This window comes from Macrotis lagotis, chromosome 7, assembly GCF_037893015.1.
Source record: "Macrotis lagotis isolate mMagLag1 chromosome 7, bilby.v1.9.chrom.fasta, whole genome shotgun sequence".
NCBI classification, from domain to species: domain Eukaryota; kingdom Metazoa; phylum Chordata; class Mammalia; order Peramelemorphia; family Peramelidae; genus Macrotis; species Macrotis lagotis.
This window is the reverse complement of record NC_133664.1, coordinates 28727606-28752588: the sequence shown is the minus strand read 5'-3', so window position 1 is coordinate 28752588 and position 24983 is coordinate 28727606. Positions and strand designations below refer to the sequence as shown.

At 38.8% G+C, this 24983-nt stretch overlaps 1 long non-coding RNA gene across 1 annotated transcript in view; it reads left to right on the top strand.

The window, feature by feature from the left end:
• Nucleotides 1–24615, top strand: part of LOC141493642 (uncharacterized) — a 348850-nt gene extending 324235 nt beyond the window's left edge. The window contains exon 3 of the long non-coding RNA XR_012470267.1: nt 24171–24615. This is a non-coding gene — a long non-coding RNA (uncharacterized LOC141493642). The remainder of the gene's footprint in view (nt 1–24170) is intronic.
• The last annotated feature ends 368 nt before the right edge of the window (nt 24616–24983 follow it).

Below are 24983 nucleotides of genomic sequence, written 5' to 3'. Positions count from 1 at the left end.
CAATAGATAGACAACTGAACTTGGAGTCAGAAAAACTCATAGTCATAAATTTAAATCCATCCTCAGACACTTAGCTATGTGCCCCTAAGCAAATCACTTAACCCTGTTTGCCTTAGTTTCCTAGACTGGAAAATGACCTGGAGAAGGAAATAGCACATTACTTCATTCTCTTTGCTAAGAAAACCCCAAATGAGGTAGGTCACAGAGAGTCAGACACAACTGAAATGACTGAACAACAGTAATTAATGTTTGTCTCCTACTTTCCACATTCACCCCTTGCCATTCTGGATTTCCAGGCTTGTACTCCAAATTCTCCATTTTCCTGTATTCTATGGTCTTCCAATCTTATTGGAGGGGGCCAGGATACTAGCCATCAAAGGAACGAGATAAAGGTGGCTCGAACAGATATGATAGACTCCAGATGCTGCACTTTGAGGCAATCAAACTAGACGATTCCTTTGCTTTGTTGGTTTTGGCCAATCTCCGTTGAACCAAACATTTTAATGTCGGTGAATAGGAGAAGACTGAGGAGGTCTGCAAACTTAGTGATTATTGCAACTTTGTCCTTGTGCCCCAACCTGATAAAACTGTTGTCAGTGGCAGATGATTCACACGGTATAAGAAACACTTTTTTTTCAAGTGTGCTGAGTTATCTCAGCATATTATTTGCATTTTCACCATCTTTATTGGCTCCCCGTAAAGCAAAATATTGACTATAAAATTGCTATTTTGGTCTTCCAAGCTGCACCACCTGGTTTTTGTTCTTCCTGACTTAATAGTCTTATGCTCTCCTATTACAGCTGTCTTATTGTTCCTTTGACAAGTATTCCTAGCACATAGAGCTTCCAAAATAATGGTCATAATCTTTAACAGCTAATGGCCTATCATGCTGGTCCAGTGGAAAATCAGGAATATGAACTGCCCATCTCATTAAACAGAATAAGACTTGGAAGCCTAAAGCAGCCAAGAAGAGATTCCAATACCATCTACCAAGGCTATGGCCATTTTGTAAAAGCCTTCCAGATTGATCTGTTGGGTATTATTGAAAGCAATCAATTTGCAGGTAGTATGGAGTAGTGGACAGAGGGCCAGCCTTGGACTCAGAAAAGTCTACATCTGACATATACTGGCTAGGTTGGGGGAAATCACTTAACCTCTGAGTATCCCAGTCAAATCTCTAAGAATCCATATTTTAGATCTTATCAATACATATCAGTGGAGGTAGATCCCACACCTAGAGTTCCCACAAGAGAGGAATCATTAGATTCCATTCCTATCACATAACTAGTTTTATTCCAGACTTATTCCAGAACACATCACTACTAAACTTCCCAAATCTTTTTTTTGAGGTTTTTGCAAGGCAAATGGGGTTCAGTGGCTTGCCCAAGGCCACACAGCTAGGTCATTATTAAGTGTCTGAGACCGGATTTGAACCCAAGTACTCCTGACTCCAGGGCCGGTGCTTTATCCACTACTATCCAAAACTTCCCAAATCTTGAAAAAAAAAGGAAATAATGCATTTTTCTTCTCTTATTCCAGTGGGCAAAGGAAACAAGAGAAAATACAGTTAGCTTCCAATTACATTTTAGGATTTTTCAGAGAACAGTGTTTTTCTTGACTATTCATTGGCTTTTTAGAAAATATGCTAAACTTGGGGGGGGGGCGCTAGGTGGTACAGTGGATAGAGCACAGGCCCTGGAGTCAGGAGGACCTGAGTTTAAATCTGGCTTCAGATACTTAATAATGACCTAGCTGTGTGACCTTGGGCAAGCCACTTAACCCCAATTGCCTTTCAAAAACCTAAAAAAAGGAAAGGAAAAAAAAGAAAATATGCTAAATGGGGGGAAGGGGGCAGCTAGGTGGCACAGTGGATAGAGCACTGGCCCTGGAATCAGGCGGACCTGAGTTCAAATATGACCTCAGACACTTAATAATGACCTAGCTGTGTGGCCTTGGGCAAGTCACTTAACCCCATTGCCTCAAATAAAAAAAAAAATTTAAAGAAAATATGATAAACTCCAATCATGCATTTGTAAAAGTTCATGCCAGCCCCAGGGCCAGCCCCAAGCAAAATGATTAGGGAAAATTTGTATTTGTCTGATCCATATTCCCCATTTTGACACAGTCTCCAAACTTCCATTCCTTTCCGCCCCTTTTTTCAATTAGTGAAACTTCCCTGTTCCCTGTCTCATTCCCTAGACACTTCATTCTCTATATTGGGAGACAAGCTACTAATCTGATAAACTACTAATATATTTTTCTGCTAATGTGTAACCCGGCCTACCAAAGCATTGACTTTAGTGGTGAAGAGATTTTGTACAGATCCGATATGAGGGGAGTTGTCATTGAGGAGCCGCAGCATGAATGGTCTCGCCCCTGTGTCTCTCAGTAATGATGCTTCAAACTCGGGATCTATTATACCATAATATTTCTATTGCAACCCCATTCAAAAACACAACTAAGACAGGGCAGTGGGGATTTTGCAACAGGGTATCCACATGGAGAGGGCACTTTCACTCTTTTGACACCATAGTAAACAGCTAAGCTTAGCACGCAGTAAGAATAATTCATTAGAATAAGATGCTATCAGTCGGGTATACTTCTTCCATCTCCCAACGAGGTGAAAATCTCATATTGTCTTACAGTTTCCACTTTGAGGGTCTGTTGATACTCTGTCACCTCTGGTTTTATGTGGATAGATTTTAGAGTCTCCTTGTAACAGGATTGGGGGGGGGCTCTTTATTTTCACCAATTTCTAATAGAAATTTAGCATGTCCTTAATTATGAATTGTTCAAATTTTTTTAAAAAAAATGTTGTTCTGAGAAGGGGTCCATATTCATCAGACTGCCAAAGGGCTACCTACAAAACTAGATGACATTTACATTTGTATCCCTTTGGAACATGATTTAGCCTTGTCTTATGAAGTAGCCCACAGATCAGCTGCCAAAGTGTGGGTATTTGCTCTAGCTCTCCATATTGTAAATTGTAAACACTTTGACCCATTAATGAGCACTGGAGCTTACTGAAGAAGGCACCGATGAGTTCATCCCTTAAAAAATGACTATACAGTTTATCAAGGCAAGGGAAACCAGTTCCATTCTAAGGCTGACACACCTTTAAACACATATAAACACAGATGCATGCCTATGGTCACAGCAAAGACACACATACACACAAACTACCACAACACTGGGACTGTGTTTTAAGAAGGAAGGGACTCTGGGGGAGACCTAAGTCCCTTTCAGATGCCACTTTCCAATATTTTCACTCCAGGAGTTTCTTTGCTGGCTGCATTTAAGAAGGAAGTCAATGCTTCCTTCCCAACCAGCTCTAGGGAGAGTACAGTTCAAGGAAATTCCAGGCCGAGGATCCCCTTTGGATCTGCGGATAATTTACCCCAGAAAGAGCAATTTTGGACTTGGGAGGGATGGATTGGGATGGAGGCTAAAATGAAATTCTGTACATTCAGACCCACTGATGCAATATGATTGACTTGTTAACCTGTTGTAAATGTTACATCAACCAGAGTTGCTTTACCTGATCCTTTCTTTAAAATCTTTTTAAAAGTGGGTCTCATAAAACCAACTTGGAAAAAGTTTTATCTTGTTCCATAAAATGTTCATGTTCAGAGAACACAAGGAGTTGAGAATCAATATAGCATTTATAGATATTATAGATCACGACGCTATTGTTCTCCCAGAGATACATTTTGACATAATGGATGGGTCCTCTATCTGCCTTTGAATTCCATTGCTAATGTGACCAGTGGAGATTTCCTAATCTCTCTGAGCCTCACCTGAACTAATCATATCCAATGGTATCCACCATGATAAGGAATGGTGAGGCCCTACTTGGAGAATGTTTACATAAAGTGCACAAACTAGAATGCTGTATAAATGTCAGTTGGCTGCAGGGAGAAGAATGGACAATGGGAGGCAGAGAAAAGGATCAGATCTGCTATTTCATCAGTGGAGGACTGCCAGTGAAGAAGCTCCGTTGTAGATGAGCACCTGATTTGCATCTTGAGAGACTATGTAAGGTCATTCAGATATCACCTTCAATCACAGATTTCAATTGGGAAGGGTCCTAAGAGGCCACATAGTCTAGTCCCTTCATATTACTGGGATTCTAACCCAAGTAGATATCATTATCATCATCTTCTTTTTCATCAGTCTTATTTGTAAAGAATTGCAGAAGCTCAATAAAATATTCTAGCTTTTAGGAAAAGAGGTATGGTTGCTGCAAAGGCATTAGGAGCATCTGTAAATGAGAAAAATAAAGAATGGCTGAAGGGAAAAGAATTGCTTTCTGAAGGAAAGTTCTTTATCTTAAGCAGGTAGAAGGGAGAGTGGTTAGCAAACAAGGTGAATTCCCTTTTTTTTAAAAAAATGCCTTCTTTTGGGGGTGGCTCTTTAGGGGATGCCCCATGGTAGACTTGGCCCTGGAAGACTGGCATGATGGGCACAGGGTTCTCCTGAGCTGCTTAGACTAAACTGGCCCATCCATCCCACTTGGGATTCTCTCTCTTTCATGGTAGTGCATCTGGTCACAGAGCATATCTCACCCTTTGCCTTTCCACTTGGCAGGCGCTGAATGCAGGTGCTGTTTTCCTGAATCAAAGGACTGTATTTAACTTTGGACCTCTGCCGGAAGTTTTTAGGGTTAAACGATAATTCAAGGGAAGAATCTCTGTTCTGTGCCATCCCTTGCTATATCTGACTGCCTCTCTCTTTTGCTGGGACAAACCACCAGCACCTTCATCATTATCTTTCTTTGAAAAATAGCTCTGTACAATTTCTCTTGGTGAAATAGAAAGCAATTGGTGTCCTGGAGAGGAGGGGGATGGCCACGGAGAAGGGAATCAAGTCTTCTTTGCCCCCTCCCACCCACCCCTCCACCAATATGCCACTTTTCCTTTAAAAGAACCACTTCCCTCACTCCAGATGCCTTCATCTCTTTGATACATAAGGGTACACTAAGTTGAATCTACAAACAGAATCCACTAATTAAGAGTAATTGCTTAGGAGATTGGTACAGACTATTCAGAATCAGATGCGTGTTCCTCTCAGATATCCATTAGCCGCTAATAAGATACTGCTGATGTGCCAGTCTGTTTCCTGTTTCCTTCTATTGTACCTTTATTGCCATATATGGACCAATCGGATGTGGCGAACAATAAGTGGATGTCCTTCTGCTCCCTGAACATTTCTCAAAGGAATGTTTGTTATTAGATTGCTTTCTCTGTTTAGTTTCACATCAGTATGTTAATCAAGAAAACCCAACACTGTGAAGTTTGGGGTTGGTTTTCTTTTCCTTCGCTTGCTACCCTACTGGTTTATTGTTCTATCTTTTTTCCATAGGTAAGAAAATAAGAAATGCAAACATCTCACTGGCAACTTGATCTGTGGAAAATGAAACATTCTTCCTCCCACCTCCCCCCCTAAAAAAAAAGTTCCATCTAAATTTTTTAAGTCATTATAAATTCAGCATGAAGATCATGTTGCTATATTTGACTGATTTACACTAGAGTCTTGGCAAAAGTCTCTGAATTATTCATGGCTTCCCCATGTGATACCATAAGCCAGGATACCAGAAATTATATCCGTCATCGGGGTTTAGAAAGTAAAATACTTTAAATAGTCAGAAGGTATCTAGATAGCTGGAGAGTTGTTTTGGTTCTCCGCCCCCCTCTAATTTTGACTTACTCTACTTTAAATGAGTTCGGAATTTCGAATCAACTTGGTTTGAATGCCAACTCGTCTCTTTTATGTGACCTTCTGCAAGTCGCTTCTTTGGTGTCCTCATCTGGGAAGCTAGCTAGACTAGTTGGCTTCCACCTTCTCCTTAAGGTCTAAATCCATATATCGCTACAGCTCTGCCATCTTGTAGTCTTGAAAGATCTCCATTTAGAAGAAGGGGAACGTGGAAGAGCTAGGTGTGAAGGGTTCTTACAAATATTATCTTGTTTGATCCTCACAATTATTATTCTCCCCATTTTCCAGCTGAGAATACTTAGGCAAACAGAGATTAAGTGACTTGAACTAGGATCTTCCTGGCTCTCAGTCTAGTGCTTTCACCACAGCACCACTAATCATTTTCCCCAACTAGGGTAATTCAATCAAGTTCAAATCAACAGGACTTTATTAAACATCTACCCTGTGCTAAAAGCCATGGATCCTAAGATGCACACATTGAGTGCTGCCCTCTGTGACTTTACTCTCTTTTGAGGAATAGGAGGAGGAAAATAAGAAAATTATTACATACACACACACATATGTATATAATTGGGAGGAAGGGAAAAGAGCACAGCTACTGAGGGAAAAACCAGTTGTTTGAAGGAGATGACCTTTGAACTGCAACTGAGAGAGCTAGAGATTCCAGGAGACAGTAGTTAGGAGGAGGAGGAAGGCCATCCTAGGTTTGGCAGTCACCACGTGCAAAGGTAGGAGATGGAATGCCCTAAAAGAGGACTAGCAAGTCAACTGCTCTGCCCAGAATATTGCATCTATGAAGACGACTGAGCCTGGAAAGATAGGTTAGAGCCAAATTTTGAAGAATTTTAAATGACTCGTTTTGAAATTGATCCAATAAATCAGATAATTAATAGAGATGATTAATTGGTTCCTGCTGTTCTGTACATGTGCAAAGTAGTATTGTTTGGGAACTTCTATAGATATATGTGACTTTGACTTTCTTTTCATAAATGCAGGAACTGGAAGACGGATCCCATACAATACAGTTTATTAAGTCAGCTTAAACACTACACCCAGAAAAGCGTAAACATTTCAACAGAACTCAGGAAAAGCACTTCTTATAATATCACTGCATCTCAACATGTTAAATGACTATGAGAGGCTGCTGTGCCCATATCACACATGCAGCAGAGAAACAGTGTCTTAGCAACAAAGTTTGTGCATATACGTAAATATATATATACAAATTTTGTTCATTTATTACATGTATTAAACATTTATTTTGCATATAAAATCAGTTATTTATTATATGTATTAAAACAGATATTTAGTATATGTATTAAATTTATTTATTATATGTATTTTCAGTTATTTATTATATGTATTAAAACAATTTAAATTGATGCTTCGGGATTTAACACAGTGACCCATGAACTCATCAGATTTAAGAAGCTAAATAAGTGTGGGAGAAGCCACAAATTAATTGGAACTTCTGGGAAAATCCAAAACCCTTTAGAAATAAACATGAGTGAGTTTGGAGATATGAGAGCTCTCCCTGGGATCATATCTGATATCCGGAAAGGTACCCAAGTGTTCCTCACCTTTTAAAAAAAAAACCTCAACTTGATCCTAACATCTCTTACCAACCCCTCCAAAGCAAAAGACTGACCCTATCACCTCAATTTACTCCAGTACTTTTTAATTGCTTCCAGGATTAAATATAAATTTCTGTGTTTGGCATTTAAATTCTTCTTCACCTGTCCCCTTCCTACCTTTCAAATCTTCTTGCTTTGTTATTTCCTTCTTGTCTAACCAGACAACACTCTTTGCAGTTCTATGAACATGATGTTCAGTCTCCCACAGATTCTTTTGCAGCCTGTGCCTCCTGCCTGGATTGCTCTTCTCCCTCATTTCCACCTTCTAACTCTCCTGGACTTTTTCAGGATTCGGCTTGAGTCTTGCCTTCTGCAAGAGACCCTAATTTCCAGTGCCTTCCCTTTGAGATCACTTTCTATGTACTCTGTAAATAGCTCATATGTAAGAAGATATTTGCATTATTTCTGCCTCATATTTTCAATCATATCCAACTCTTCATGATTACATTTGGCATTTTCTTGGCAAAGATACTGCTCTTATGTCATGTAACTTCTCATGTGGCTACTAGTGTCCATCATTCAAGTCCGATTTCTTAGCAGTTCTGCAAGTGATTAAAAAGACAAAAGATCAGAAGACAATAATGACTCAGATTAGGGAGGAGAGGTCAGAACGTGACTTCACCAGGCCTATGGTCATGGAAATCACCAGATTACAAACTGGAATGCAGTATGAATATCAGGTGTCTTTAACAGCCTAAAAAAAAAAAAAAAAAAGTCTTTACTGTTGTGGCTTCAAGCATCTCCTCCAAGCTTTCAACATCTCCCCAGTGGATTCTGTGGTCATTTCCGTTCTCCTCATGAGTTCCTCATGTTTTTATATTGACTCTGAGCTGTATGGGTCCATCAGGTGAAATAGAGTTGGTCATAAATGTTTGTGTTGAGATAACACTGGTATTTTTGCTCAGCACAAGGAAGGGAACTGAAGATAATTAATACGCACTAAATAGCATTCTATGCCATTCCCAGACAATTGCTCTTTAATGCAAGAGGCCACATATGACCTCGTTCTCAGTTGCAGAGAGATCAGCTGTATTTATACAAAGAATCTGTAGTAGCGACTCAAGTCAAGGGAATTGAATTAGGCAATTCAGGATGGATCAAATTAACCCTGAGGCCCAATCAGGGAGAGAATAATGTATAATGGAAAAACTTCTGAATTTGTAGTCAGAGGACCTAGGTTCAAATCTCATCCCCATCACTTGCTCCATGTGGGATCTTGAATGAACAGCTCCCTCTCTCCAGGCCTCAAGATTCCTAACTATAAAATCTGGCATTTTGATGCATCAGGAACTGGATTTTCATTAGTGTGAGGACCCTCCCTTTCCCCTCAGATTTAATAGATAGTCTGCAAGAGTTATTATAGCCAAAAATTGAAAATTGTGTTTCTCTGACATCTACTTAGCAAGGAGCCTCTCTGAATTCAACTAGATGTCATTTAGTCATCTTCACACTGTGACGTGGGCTTTTCTCCTTTCTAGAAAAAAATATTTTAATTTTAGACCATGAAGGGGATTAAAAAAACCCATATCTAGAGCAACGTGATGCTTAACAGTGTCACACAATGGTAGCATATGGGGAGGACTATATAAAGTGCTTTTCAAGCCTCAAAGTACTATCTCAATGCTAGCTGTTACTATTGTCATTAGCATCAGCATTATCGTTATTATAGCTTCCTTCAAGGCTCAACTCCGCTTACGGAAAAGTTTTCCTGTTTTCTTATTGCTAGTTTTCTCCCTCTCCTCATATTATCAAATAGATGTACAATCTTCTGACCCCCTCCCCCCAATAGAATGCAAGCTCCCTGAGGACAGGGGCTGTTTTAATGTGTCCGCCATCTAATTCAGTGCTAGTTTGCCTATAACCGGTCTCTAATTAATGTTTGTGAGTTGAATTGAAATGAATTTACATGTTAGGAAATCACCTTCAAAAAGCTGATGTAGAAGGCTTTCATCCTCATGCAAGGGTCCATCTGTAACTAGCTGTAGATTTAGAAGTCAAAAATATCTTATACCAATTTTCAAAGGATCATGGATGCAGGGCTGACAGAGGCCCTCCAGGAAAACGTCCCTCACTTTTCAGATGAGGAACAGAGACCCAGTAGTTCATGTGCCCATGGTCCTGGAGGGAATGAGCATTGGATGCTCTAGGACCTCCAAGAAGAGGAGCATCCAACTTCATCTGGACTCAGAAAGATGCCAGGTGCATTTTGTCTTTTCTAAAAGCACTTATGGTCCATTTACTCTGAAACATCTAGTCACTTACAAAAACACCTGTTTTTAAAGCTTCTAAAGTTAAATTCAACCTTTCTCTCCACCATATTCTAACTAATATTTGTCTGTTCTCTAAAACAGCTAGCCAAGTAAATTGGTACATTAAGTGGAGATCCTATTGGGGAAAGTGCCTGCTTCAGACTCAGCAGCTCCTTGGAATTTTTTTTTTTAGTATTAGGACTTGGCAGTGAAGATGTCTCTTCCTTATTCTCAGAAATAGCTGCACAGATCTCAACACATGTCTCTAAATAACAAGCTTTGGACTACAGTCATTCACCTGTCTGCCAGATGTGCACAGCAGGATGGAGACCACACCAATGTACCTGCAGAGGAGAATTGGTGCTGATCTCTTCTTGGAAAAGCAAAAGGCTGAACGCTTCCCTTTGGTCTTTACTGTAAAAAAGCTTTCCCCTTCAAATTTGTTTGGTCTTGTGAGTCGTCCAAAGAGGAACATGAGAGACATTTTGGTTTTGCTAAATTAGCTTTTCTCGTGCTGGTTGGCTCTTCAAATGTTGCTTTGGGGCAATTTTCTTTATTTTATTGTTTTGGTTTTTTTCTTTATCTCCCAGACATCTACACGGTGCTTTGCATATACCAGGAGCTTAATAAATGACTTTTGAATTGAATCATAGATCTTGTATTGTAAGGAAACATTCAGTCTGTTATTTGTTAAATGAGAAACAGAGGTGCCATGGGATTACAGGCCTCCCATGGAAAATGAATCAAAGTGATCTGTTAGTCATCAGCAAGCATTTATTAAACACCCACAATATACCTATGCTAATTGATGGAGATATTAAGAAAAACTGAAAGAGTCTCTGTGGTCAAGGAACTCATAGTCTGATGGGGGAGACAGTGTTCGAACAACAATGTTCAAAAGCTGGGGATAAAAAGAAAGGTAAAAATGTTGTTCCTCTTCTCAAGGATCTTGCCTTCTAACGAAGGAGGCAACATTCAAACCACTAAACTGTTGAAATTAGGAATTGACTCCTGGATTCTAAATCCTTACCTATTTCCATTGGTTGAAATGAGTTGGTTTTCAGTGTTATGTTGGAAAATGTTGAACAACCATCTCTCCAAAACAAATAAACAAATAACAATCTCCCAACATATTTTTAATTCAATCTGCATTATTGGTTTTTGCATCACTTTCTTCATTCTAGAAATCAATCAAAAATACTGTTAAAACCTTGATTTTCACCTTTCTGACTTGTAAATGTTCTCTCTGAGAATTTAACGATCAGCTCCTTTTTGAACACATTAGTTGATTTTTTTATCACTTTATGAGCATATCAGTAAAAAAAATTCACACTGAAGCAAACTAATATTTAATAACTGATGAAATTATCAAGATTCCTACATGTTTCCTGAAAAAAAACATGCCACCTGATATGTAATGTAGCCTTCTCAGGAAAGAATGAAGTTTGATAATGAGTAGCTCCATGTTAATGGGCATGCAGGGACAGAATAACACTGTAATCTCCTTTGTTTCTGTTCCCTAGTCCTGCCTATTTTTGTGCCAATCTGCTAATAGCTTTGGAATCTCATTCATCTCAACAGAGGCCGGTTAGCTCTGGAATCCCATCTGTTTCAGGGTGGAGGCAGTAAAATGTCATGAAAACATGGCCATTGATTCCCATCCTCAATGAGGGCTTGCTGGCCATTAATAGCCTTTCATTTTGAGGGTCTCAACTCGCCCCAAACTTCATACTAATTATGAAACAAATGGACTTTGGAGTTTGGTTTTATTTTTTTTTTTTTGACAAAATGCTTATCCACACAAAAGAAACTAAACAACGGCAGGAGAATTCCCCACAGCCCAACAAGAGATGCTCCCAAATCCCTACAACAGATTCAGAAATATTTCAGCCAGATTCTGAGACCTTCTTAGCATAAAGGACCTGAGGCTATGTTTTGGCCCAGAGGAATTTTTAGGCTGATTTTTTTACTCCTGAAAATATAGCTTAAGTTATATAGAGTCTGGCAGAGTCTTAACGAGAGCAGGGTTAAAAAGATGTTGTCTCCTCCATATTGCCAATATGACACAATAGTTAAGGATGAAGCAGGCCTTCCCATATAAACCACAGAGTCAGGAAACTAAAATCAGGCCCCTAAGTGTTTGTTAGGGACGATACCAGCCACTCTGTCAGAAATCAGCCAATGTGATATACTCATCATTTTCTGGTGCTTGTCATTTTTCAGAGGAAACATCCTTAATTATTATGTGCATAAAGATGGTTTGACCTAAAAAACAATCGACTAGGAGCAGGTGATAGACTTAATAATAAAAAAAATAAAAGAATGAAGAAAGTTGTATTTGAAAATTTTTCAAAATTTATTTGAGAATGGTTCCTCAAAAAAAAAGTCAATCCATGTACCTTTCAATCATTATCTGAAACTGGTTGATTCAGATTTCAGTGGAATCATTCTTCATGCCTTAGCTCTCTGACCTTAACTCTCCACATGGGAGTCCCATAGCTCCTTTTTGGACTTATAAAGGTACATACAATAAAAATAAAAATAAAAACTAATTTTAAACAGAGAGAGGTTCAGTGACTTGCCCAAGGACACATAGGAGGGACTTAGACTCAGATCCTTATGGTTTCAGTGGTCTAACCCCCCAAACCATTCTGCTCCAAATCCTTTAATCCATTTATTTCAATCATTTCAACTCTTCATCTTTTTATTGTGCCAATTGCATTCATGTTCAAATGACACGGGATGTGGGTTGGGTAGAAGGGTCAAAGGAATGAGTTTCTTTCTGAATGGAGGGGCACCTTGGCACATTTGTAGACTGATGAAAAAGCACAAAACAGAAGAGTTAATTACTGAATGAAGATTTTGGAACATGAGAATGGAGCAGAAGAAAGAACTAGGCTAGCAGTGAGGAGTATCTACCAAGGGTTCCATGGACCTATTTAAGAATTCGGAGAGTAGCTTTTGGATTGAGAAAAACTGACCCAGGACTGATGAAAGAATGCAATGGGTTGGATTTCTATGATAAGAATGACTGGGTTGGTACATGAGATAGAGCAAAAAGGAATGTGCATGGAAGGCAGATGCATTGAGAGCAATTCCATGTCCAGACTGGAGACAGGTTGGCTCCAAAAATGGTTGGAAGGTAGAGGTAGAAAGTATTTGAAAAATGTATTGGGAAAATGTATTTAGGAGAAATAGAATGAGGAATTGGGCAAGTGAGGAGCAGTGACCTCATTGTACACTAAACTCTAATCCAAGAGGAACAATACAGAGTCAGTCAGTCAATAAACATTGATTAAGTGCTGCTATCAATTTAATTAATAGCTCTAGCTGGATGACCTAAGATTTTATAAGGATCGTATATGTAGAACTGGAAGGGACCTTTTTGGCCAACAGATCCAAACTCCTCTTTTTACAGATGAGAATACTGAGGCTTCTACAGGCTTACAAAAGTACTCTTGAGACTGTTACTGAATTTAGACTCTAAGTCAGGACTCAATCCTTTGTGCTCCCTAGATATATACCCATAGGCAAGGAAGTATCACTGCCAAATGTGGACAGTCTTGACAATGGGAAGGAGACAAAAACAGGCACCATTATGAAAGAAACACTAACCAAAAAGTAGCCCTATGGAGGAAAGGCATTTAGGGTAAAGATGGTCATCTTATCCAATTTCCTGGCATCTAACTTCTATATTCAATGTCCTGACCTGATGGCTTTGAAAGTATCAGTTGGGGAACAGCAATTATGGCATAGGTGGCAGATATGTAAATTTCGTTTCTTCTAGGAAAGAGGTGTCATTTTACTGAAGATAAGGCCCTGCTATGGAGAAAGCAGAAAAAAAGATTGAGCAAAATTGACCTTTAGGCAGAATAACTGAGAGATCATCTAAAGAGACACATACTGTCAGATCTCTGAATTGACACCTGTCTGAGAGGTTGAAGCCTCATAGAAGTCAGGAAAGAAAACAGCACCGCCTAATAGTGAATTGTTGTTCATACTATTCCTGAGGGAGACAAAGCACATGAAGGTTCACAGTTCAGAGTTATGACTTGGCCCACATAGAGTTTTGAGCCTTCACCATTCTGATCAATACTGTGTATATATTGGTTAAAAAGAATGTCTCTAGTTTGTTTTTGAATATGATTATCACTCTGGTTTCTATTTAGTAATTGTTTCTGATTAAGAATTAATGATGTTCTGGGGTGGCTAGGTGGCGTAGTGGATAAAGCACCGGCCTTGGAGTCAGGAGTATCTGGGTTCAAATCCGGTCTCAAACACTTAATAATTACCTAGCTGTGTGGCCTTGGGCAAGCCATTTAACCCCATTTGCCTTGCAAAAAAAAAACTAAAAAAAAATTAATGATGTTCACCTAGTTAATCTGTTAAATGGGAAGCATACCAGTGGAGACTCAGGAGTTTTCAGGTACACAGTATTAGAAATATATTGCCCCTAACACGGCTTATCCCTAGAATCCTAATGTTGTGAGTTGTAACAATAGCCACAATCTGTAGGAAACATCCATCCTAAAAACTTGAGTATAATTGGGTGAGAGCTAGAGAGAAGGGAGGTTAGGTGCCATATTCCTACTACATTTATGTATAGTTCTGGTGTCTCTCTTAACCTCTAACCCTATGTCATCAACTTTCTATTGGAAATTTCCTGTTGAATTCCCTGTGAGTATCCCAAGCTCAACATGTTTGAAACAGAATTCATTATTTTTCCCTCAAAACCTAACCCTTTTCTGAATTTCCCTATTTCTGCCAAAAGCATCAACAGACTTTGAACCACCTGGTTCCCATCTCATAATTGCCCTCAACTTCTCCCTCTTCCTCCCTCTCTTCCATTTCCTGACCTGGAAGAAAGATAGAACTGAGAACTCAAGGTGGCCCAGGATATGAGATTTATCTGTGAACGTATTGTGATACAAAGTCATGGAGGAGGCAGGAGGGAATGGAATCAAGGATGCAGTAAGATTGTTGTTAGAGAGGAGGAGGGATTCTCTTTTTCCTAGAGAGAAGGAAAGAATAACTTTTAAGGACAGGAGGAGGAAAGTTGGTAGAGCCTCCATTCATTAAATGACCATTAGCTTTCAATGGTCATCTGTTTTTTTAAGTATGGAAAGTTGGGATTTCAGATGAATTCAAAGAAGATTTAAAAGATTATGAGGGAATGGAACAGGAAATCAAGATTAGGGAATGAGCTGTGACCAAATAAAATGTTAAATGTATTATAATGAGAAGAAATTCATAGGAAAGCTCTGGAATTAGAGATTTTGGAGGTAGGAAGGAATCGGGTCTCATGAAGGAAGAAATGAATACTATGTGTCTGAAGGGGATAAAAAAGAAACATTTTCCTGGAGTCAGTAGGCAGTGTTCATACAAACTTGCAGAAGTGGGAGAAAACAGGATAAGATTAGATACTAGTTGGTTTTCAAGATGGAGACATAGCATATGAAAGGGAATGCTGCAAAATATAGTTAGAAAGGAAAGTTGATGCTAGTTCATAGTGGGCTTTGAATACTAAAATAATTATGTAGGTAATGAGGAACCACTGATGCTTTTTGAAGAGAAGAATGGCACAATGGGACCAGTGTATTAGGCAGATGGCTTTCATACTGGTGTGAAAAATCCACCAATGTTGAAGACATGGAAGAGATTGGATTAAAAATTAGCTCCTTTTTTATTCCAAAATTTTCTCTTACTTTTCCAGAGAAAAAAAAAATACCAATTGAAACAAGTGAATTTGCTTCTTCTTGGGTTCACCTACTAAAGTGTCTAAATACAGGCTAATTAAAGTGACTGGTGGAAATCATTAAGAAAAGAAGGATGTCACTTTGTTCTTTTTGTTTGAGGATTATATAGACACATACACAATTTTTTTCTCTTTCTATTTACTGCGTTTATTTTCTATTTTCTTATTAAATGACTGAATCACAGCTACTCAGAGAACCTGGCAGCTTTCATGACTGTACTTCAGTCCTTGGGAAAATAAGTGACCTTGAACGATTTTTAAAAGAAGAGAAAGGAAGAACAAACAAGTCTACTTACACAAAACATTTCCTACCGTTATTCCCAAAGTATGACCATACCCTGCTTCACTCACCACTTGGCATATCTTTGATTCCTTCTCTACTGACACCAGTCTTCCAAAGACCACAGAGTTTAGAACTTCCTTCTCCCTCATGAATGACCATAGTCAAAGAATTAGCACCTAGTGACTGACGTACCGGGGGTGAATCTCTTTGTTTATGGAAAGGTCAGACCTTGTTAGACATAATCAGTGACTAGGACTATACTCAAAGTAGTTCCACCTTGATAGAATGTATCAAAACATATATTCTTCTAGAACAATCTACAAAAATCCAAGATCTTTGCCACCACTGGAAGTAGAAACTGTATCATCAAAAATGATGAGTTGTCATCTTCCTGCTTCTCTCAGGAAATGAGCACCATCTAGGTATCTCATCTCCTGTAATGAATGAGGACTATCTGGTTGATTAATTTTGGTACAGATGGATAGCAAAATGATCCATTCATTTGGGTCTAATTATTGAGCAAAATCTTCTTGGAAGGCATAAAGAGGATTTCTGGGTACAAACCTATCAAGGTCTTACACCTCAAACCGCTCCTATTTGTATATAGCGCATGAAGACTTAAATCTTTACTCCTCTACTTGTGGCATGTGTGATCACAGGATTGGCTACTTTTCCTTTCTGGGGCTCAGTTTTGTTATCCACAGAAATGAGTTGCAGAGTCAGATTGCCAGAATTGTAAGGTCCCTCGGAATTCATATAGTTCCAATTGATCCCTAAACAAGTGCTCTCTTTGTAGCCAAACTGAGAAATCATCAGATTCTTGCTTAAAGACTTCTGATGATGGAAAAACTCATTCCATTTGTTAATCAAGCTCAGTTTTAAGAAGTTATTCCTGATATTTAGTCTCAATTTGTTTCTTTGTCACGATGACCCAGTGCTTCTAGTTCTGATCTCTTCAACCAAAGAGGAAAAGTTAAATTCCTTTTCTTCATGGTTTTTCTTGAAGTATGTGAAGATAGATAGATGGTATCTTCCTTCTGAGTTTTGCCTTTTCCAAATTAACATCTGTCCCTTATAGCTCTCCATCCTATAGAGAGTATAAATTGTATCCTCCAGGCTTATTAATCTTCTGATCATACTCTTGTATTCAAGACATTTGTATATCCAGGCATTCCAATTACCCTTTTTTACAGTCTGTCTTTCTTTCTCAAATTACCAATTACTTATCCTTTATCTGCCTTTTGGGATATTTGGGAGACAGAGACACACAGGGAAACAGGCAAATAGAGATATGTGGAGATGTGATGTCCCAGAAAAAGAGTCTGCTTCTGAGTCAGGAAAGACCTAAGTTCAAATTTTCCTACTGACATACTCTGACTGGGTGACTTTGGGTCACCCATTTTTTCATCTCCCTCTCTATAAGGAAATTTTCTAATACCATAAATAGCAGATCAGTTGAAGGAGTTTCCATAGCAAAAGTTTCCTACCTCAATGCAAAATCACATCTTAAAATGAAGAATGAAATTCAAAAATAGATCTACATAGAAATACACACGTGTATAGCTTGCTGAATTCAAAGCATGGGAATTTATTATATGATTTCCTTCCATTAAGCTATAAGCTTATGATAAGTAACCATGTTGTCTGTTAATGGATACAATGGCCCTTGGCCAGTGGTTTCTCACAAGATGTTAGAAACTAGACAGTTCACGAATTTCAGAAGCAGTTGGTAAAATCAAGGCTGATGATTTTACCCTCTCTTTCCAACCTCTTCTTTGTTTAGTCCTGTGAGGATTTGTGGGAAAAGCTTAGTTACATATCAGAAACTGAATACCAGTCATAACTCTTCCCCATTTACCCCTTCTCTTATAAAAACATTGACAGGAGGAAAGGGGTACCTGGGTAGCTCAAGAACTGCTTGTCACCTCCCTGGACTACAGCAGTTTTCTCTTCTCTGACCTTTCTTTAGTTCTCCTTAATATTTCTTTGTGCTCCATCAGTTTTCCTTGCCAACTTGACATCTTTCTCTAACTTCAAAACTCATTCCAAGTACTGTCTCTTCCATGAATTCTTTCCTGATCCCTTCAGCATAAAAATGAGCTCTTTTTTCTCAAGGGTCTCATAGCATTTTTAAGGCCTCTTCTTTTCCATTTAGCACATTAGAACCTGCACTAGAATTATCTAGGTAATTACCTCCCACACTGATTATCATTGCATCTTTGCCTATTAGGTATTTAATATTTGTAAACTAAATAGCAAATTATGATAAATATCATTTAGATGAAAACTTATTTAGAAAGCTATTTCATCAGTATAGAGAACCTGCTCAGACATCACAAATGGGCAATAAACTGGACCTAGAATAGGACAGGAAGATTCACTTTTTATTAATCACTCCTATACAATGTGAATTTCTTGAGGACAAGGACCATCTTGCTTTTGTGTCTGTATTCAGTGTGCCTGCCACAGTACCTAGTAGGCCTTTTAAATAAACAATAAATGCTTCATTCACTCAGCCATGGCCTTTTAGAAATTGGCAGATTCTTTTTAATTACATCAAGATCCCCCCCACAAAAAAAGGTCCGTCCTTTGAACACCAATATTCTTCTGATGAAATTGTATGATCGCAAATCATAGAACCACCTTTGATGATCTGAAAGATGAGATCAATGATTTAGGAAAGGAGAGAAATATTAGATATAGACTAACAACAAAGAATAACCAGTGGGTAGTCTGAATGCTTCATTAGAATCGGCATTATGCTGGGGTATCTGAAAGAAATCGCTAAGGATGTTAAGCAGATTTCCTGTAAAGGGTTTATGGGAAGGGGGGGCAGCTAGGTGGTGTAGTGGACAAAGCACTGGCCCTGGAGTCAGGAGTACCTGGGTTCAAATCCGGCCTCAGACACTTAATAATGACCTAGCTGTGTGGCCTTGGGCAAGCCATTTAACCCCATTTGCCTTGCAAAAAAAAAAAAACCTAAAAAAATATAAAAAATAATAGTTTATGGGAAGAGGTGGCTAGGTGATGCAGTGGATAAAGCACCAGCCCATGGAGTTAGGAGTACCTGGGTTCAAATCCGGACTCAAACACTTAATAATTACCCAGCTGTGTGGCTTTGGGCAAGCCACTTAACCTCATTTGCTTTGCAAAAATCTAAAAAAAAAAAAGGTTTGTGGGAAGAAATAGATGAGTTGCTCAGGATGCATAGGCATGAGTGGATTTTGAATGTTCTATACCAGTAGTGTCAAACAAATAGAATGCATTCTTACTGATTTCATATTGACTTAAAAAACCACAAATTAATATTATCTTTGTTTTATTGAAATATAATAAAATATATAAAATGTTATGTATTATGTATCAAGAAATACATAAAATATTATGAATTTTATTAAGGATTTCTCATTGTCATTGCAGTCTGATTCAGACAGGAGGAGTTTGACCTCTCTGAGCTACACCATTAAAAGGAGTACCTACATTAGTGAGCTCAAAAAGTCATCAAAATATCAGATTTTGGTGATCCCCAAAATTGCTGCCAATTACTCTTTCCACAATTTTAGTCACTTTCCTACTGTTAAAAAATACTCTTGCCAAACAATATTTCATTCACATTCTGATCTCCCTTCAGCTCCAATTCTCTATTCTCTAATTTCAATTTCTTTATTAAATGATCTAAAATAGAAAATGAGAAAAAAGTAAGAAAGCTGAGTTTTGAATGAACAGCTGAGTTCAAATCTTTATTCTGATACATAGTCACAGGTGACCAAATTCTTGAAGACTCTTGGAGGAATAACAATCAGCATCAGTGGAGGGAATTTCCACACCAGTGTTCTATACAATGATAAAATTATGAATCTTTACTCCCCCTCCCCCAAAATCCAGCCCCCCCCCCATTTCAAGGTGATCATTTAAGAATTTACCCCACCACCACCAACACCTTGGACCTTTTCCCATGATGCCCCTTTTTATCAGGTATACTTTTTTTTCTCTACCCTTTTCTTACTTTAGATTTTCCTACCATTCCCGTGCCTTTATTAAAGTTTTCTCTAAAGTGTAGAGAAGGGGACTATCCTCATAGCTCCTTTGTTTCTCTTTTCTAAATTATACATGCACACATCCACAATAAAAACCTCATAGTTAAAACTATGCATAATAGTTATTGATGACTTTATTTTATATTCTCATATATGTAAATGGATTCTCATTCTAAACAGTAAATGTGTCCTCGAAAAACTGAACAAGTCAAATGTTTATAAATCAAATCCTCTTTTAATTTCTACTTTAAAGGGATCCTATTGAGAATCTTTTAGTAATGTGTATAATCTCTTCCTAACTGAGAATCATTATCGAAATGGATTTCTACTGCCTGCTTTACTTGAAGGAAGATGCACCCCTCTCTAGGTGAATGGTGATGTAAAATTCAGATAGGAGAACCCTTTTATCATATCAAAGTGATTTATGACTCCTAGGTGATAGTCATTATGGAACTATTTTTGAATCAATCAATAAAGGAAATACATGAGAATAAAAGAATTATTATTATTTTACTAGCAATCTTAGCCTAGGAGGCACTTGGCCAGCAATCAAATCTTGCTTCCAACACTTACTAGTTGTGTGACCCTGGCAAGTCACTTTACCCTGTTTGCATCCGTTTCTTCATCTGTAAAATAAGCTGGAGAAGGCAATGGTAAACTACTCCAGTCTTTTTACCATGAAAAGCCCACAAAGAGGTCACAAAGAATCGGACATGACTGAAACGACCAAACAACAGTAACAAACAATCTTAGGATTCTTAGTTCTAGAGCTGAAAGATATCTCCTAGGTCTTCCAGACCGACCCCCTCATTTTACAAATAAGCAGGGTTTTCCTTGGGGTCAGAAAGCATCTGAAGTGAGGTCTTGAGGCCAGTTAAATTGACTCTAGGACTCATGTTCTTTGCATTTTACCATACTGCCAGGAGAGTCAATGAAATTATGTTTTTTTGTTTGCATCTATACCTTTTCAGAATGGTAGTATATCCATATGTGAAATCATGGAGATATTGCAGGAATATTTACTTATTATTCTGAATCACACCACACTTTTTGTTGGAGTTTTAATAATGTTAAATACAGCAATGAATCACAGAATTATGGAACGTCAGAGCTCGAAGGAACCTCGTTAGTCATCAGGTACACTGATCTGTACCTGAACAGTCATCCCAACTAGTCTATGAGGTCACTTCTAACTCTAAATCTGTGATCCAATGATCCCCAATGTCCATCCAGCCTTTCTCCCTTAGTGAACAAGGACCTACAAAGAAGACTTTGTAAATAGTCCATTCTACTTTTAGATGACCCCAATTTTGGGGTGTTTCTCTTGATATCAAGTCTAAACCTAGCTCTTTTCAACTTCCAACCATTGTTGTTAGTTTGTGCAAACCTCTCAAGGAAAGTAAGACAAAATGACTACTTCTTCATCAGTCAGTCCTTCAAATACTTCAAGGTCATGTTCCCCCAGTCTTCTTGTCTCCAGGCTAAGCATCTACAGTTATTACCCAGCCTTCCTATGTCATCAACTTGAGGATTTTTAAGTGTGTTACAAATATCTACCATTCTTCAATGTCTCTCCTAAAAATGAGGTGACTAGCATAAAACCCAACATATCAAGTATGATCTGAATATAGCAGAAAACGGCATGACTGAATTCAAGGACCACTCCCAATGACCTTCCAAGGACAAGGCTCTTTGCCCAGCTGGTCAGGTGTCAATGAACTAGAGACAAGTCTAAAATCTTTCTGTCTTGCTTCATCATTTTTCCTACTATTGTGCCTCTTCTATGTAACTACTTGAAAAATACTCTTGGATCATGCTGGAACCTGCCTAATTTCAGGGTTTCATATGACTTTTATTGTTTATCCACAGATTGTATGTGAGAACATAGACCAAAAGTTAGACCTATGATTTTTCCATTAAGCCCTTTTATCTGCATACCTGGCTGTCTCAGCAAAAACCTAAACTTTTTAACCAGTCAGACAAGATTCTTAAACTTTTCGGTATTTTAAAGCAGAAACAAATGAAAAATTCCTTAGGGCATTCATTCCAACTTAGAGGAAACTCAACAATTTTTAAAATGAAAGAATTCAGTCATTAGGATGGCAGGTTTACTGGAATGTCACCAAATGCCGGTTTTACTAGTTAATGGGGTAAAGGATATCCAAAGAGAAAGACAGAAGGATCAATGGTGAATAATGGCATTCATTGTGCATGTTTTTAAAAATCATATCAGGTGGAGTTACAACAAATGCTAATTGGAATAGTATATTTATCAAGTCAATTTTTTTGTTCACTGTGAGAACAAAAAAGGAGCAAAACTGCTAGCGTACCCAATGGGCACATTTCTCTTGATAATGAACACTGAAACAGTTTAACATCTTTTTTGTTTGTTTTGGGGGTTTTACAAGGCAATGGGATTAAGTGACTTACCTAAGGTCACACAGCCAGGTTAAATGATAAGTGTCTGAGGCTAGATTTGAACTCAGGTCCTTTTGACTCGAGGGGTGGTGCTCTATCCACTGTGCCACCAAGATGCCCCAACTGTTTACATCTTAAACTAAAGTAGAAGTCCAATCCATTTATCTTCTTTTCATCAAACAAATCATATTTTGAAATTTCCAATAGAAGTTGGAGCCTTGCCTTGGCCAACACTTGGTCATATCTGAGAAGTGCTTAATAAATGTTTTTTTGGTTGGTAGATTGATTAGAAGCCAAACCCAGGAGTGGATGGTTCTTTTTAAGAGCAACCAGGCTCCTGGTGAAACAGATACCACCCAAGAGAGCTTGTTGCTATCTCTAAACTTAATGTTGTTCCAAGCAGGAAGGAAAGTGCCTGCTCCATGAGGACAGGTGCTCAAATTTGGCAATTTAGAGTGTTTTCCACTGGGTGTTCAATGAGACACGGTACTGAGGGAGGGAGGGAGGGAAGGAGGAAAGGGAGGAAGATAGACCAACACTGAGACAAACCTCTAGCTGTCCTATCTGAGTTATGACTGAAACAGAATACAGTGTTAGGAAGTAAATTCAATCATCTCATTGGAGAAGTATTCCATGTTACCCCATTAATGAAATGAAGACTAATTCCTTACTGTGGAGAAAGGAAGGGTTGCTTGCTTGGTTGGTGGGTTGGTTCTTGTCCTTTGTAATCAAAAAGGACCAAAATGACATCACTGTGTTTGAGACAAATGACAGTGTGTCTGACTGTGGCTGATCAGACCAATATGAGCTAGGAATGCTCTACCACAGGTTGGGCACAAATAGTCCAGGTGAACACCTGGGGTGCCCACTCTAAACTTATGGATGTCACATTTTCTTTGAGTTGCTTCCATTCTGCCTTCCCCATAGAGTGCAGTCCCTTCACTTGAGAGGGCATGCCATGCTGGGTCATCCTGTGTCAGTGGGTCCCATGCATACAATCAATTCTAAAGGAAGGGAGGGATGAATGGAACGGGGGATAGAAGGAATGGAGGAAGGAAGGTATGAAATAAACCTTTATTACATACCAACTCTATCCAGAACTGTGTTTACCTCTATACGAAACATTATCTGATCTCATAATAACAACAACTCTGGGAGGTCAATATAATCAGTCCCATTTTTACAATTCAGGAAACTGAAGTAGACAGAGATTAAATGACTTTCCCAAGATCATATAGCTAGTAAGGCCAAATATGAACTCTTGGTTTTCCTGATTTGAAACGCAGCACTCTCTCTTTCCACTGCCCCATTTAGCTTTCCAAGTCTTGTTAAATTTTCTTTTGAAGCCATTTTTTCATTCCCAGATCTGTACCTAACAATACTTTTATCTGAAGCAGTCAAACAATCTATCAACAAACATATATTGAGTGCCTAATGTATATCAGACACTGTAAACATCAAGCTCAGGACAAGAGTGCAAGAAAGCTTAAGCCCTGAGATATAAAGTACCTTGGGTCACAGACTTGGCTACTTTGGGAGTTTGCCCCTGGAGAGGCCATGGCTGAGAGAGGTCACCAAGGGTGGATATAGTCTCCAAGAGGAAGAACAGTACTAACCCAGAGCTACTGAATTTAGGCCATTCTGATGTTGGTCAACAGCTCCAGCAAGAGAATAGTCAGGGCTTCCATTGATGAGTTAGGTAGTAGAACAAAGGCTAATGGTAAGGATTACAGTAAGCCTCTGCTGCCTGGGTGGGGAGTGGGGTGGAAGCAAGCAGTAAGAGCAAAATAGAATCCCCCTTCAGGATGGGGAAGGGATGGATAGTATTGTCCCCTTTGTAAGGTAGAGAGCTAAGCACGAGAGGATGTCAAAGATGGACCTGGTGGCATCCTCTAAATTATCCTCCCCTGACACAAACCTCTAGCTCTCCTAGCCTAGTTATGACTGAATTAGAAGAATGTAATGTAGAAAGCAAATTCATTCATCTTATTAGAGAAGTATTCCATGTTGCCCTTTTAATGAAATAGAAACTAGTTCCTTACTTTGGTTGTCAGGCTTCTCTCTTTTTTGCCTTTACAGAGTGCAGCAGTACAAGTCTATGAAGTGGCCCCTTGCACTTAATTGGGATTGAACTGGTACCCCGGAGAAAAAAAGACACAGCCCAGAGAAAGGTGTCTTCCTTCTCCATGTGATCAGAAGTGCAAAATGAAGCAGATGCAGCAACAACACGGATAATCAGTATCATCTGACGAACACTGGCTTCATTGGTTCCTCATCTGGGAACTCCAAGTCACACACCTTGGTTTGGGGATTGGAGTGATGTCCCTCGGTACCTGTGCCCCTTTATTTCTGTGAGATATGAACATGACCACCAGCAGTCACACATGTCCGGTCCCAGCCGTGAATGGACATATGAATCACTATCCAGCTACTCCCTATCCATTACTCTTCCCTCCGGTTATTGGTGGACTTTCCCTCCCTTCTCTTCATGGACTTCATGGCCATCCTCCCACCAGTGGTTGCAGCACCCCATCCCCTGCAAGTAAGTGAAACCAGAGGCAAAGTTTGGTCATTCTATTTTCTTTCTTCTTTTTCTTTTCATCCTGGGTCACCTTGATGGAATGAATGGTCAGTAGGCAAGTTGCCTTTAATTGTGTTGATATGGTTGCAATCACATTCAAATTCCAACTTTCTATGTTGTTCTTTTGTTCCTATCTGGAAACTTGATAATTGTCCCTTCCTCAGACCACTAACAAGTATTTTTGTTTTCTGCTTTTAATTTTACATTTTTGTATTGAAACATAGCAGCTACGAGTCATCTATGGCTATGGGATAAAAGAGTTTTAGAATATTAACCATGGAGTAAGTCATATAAGAATTTGCTAGGGATAA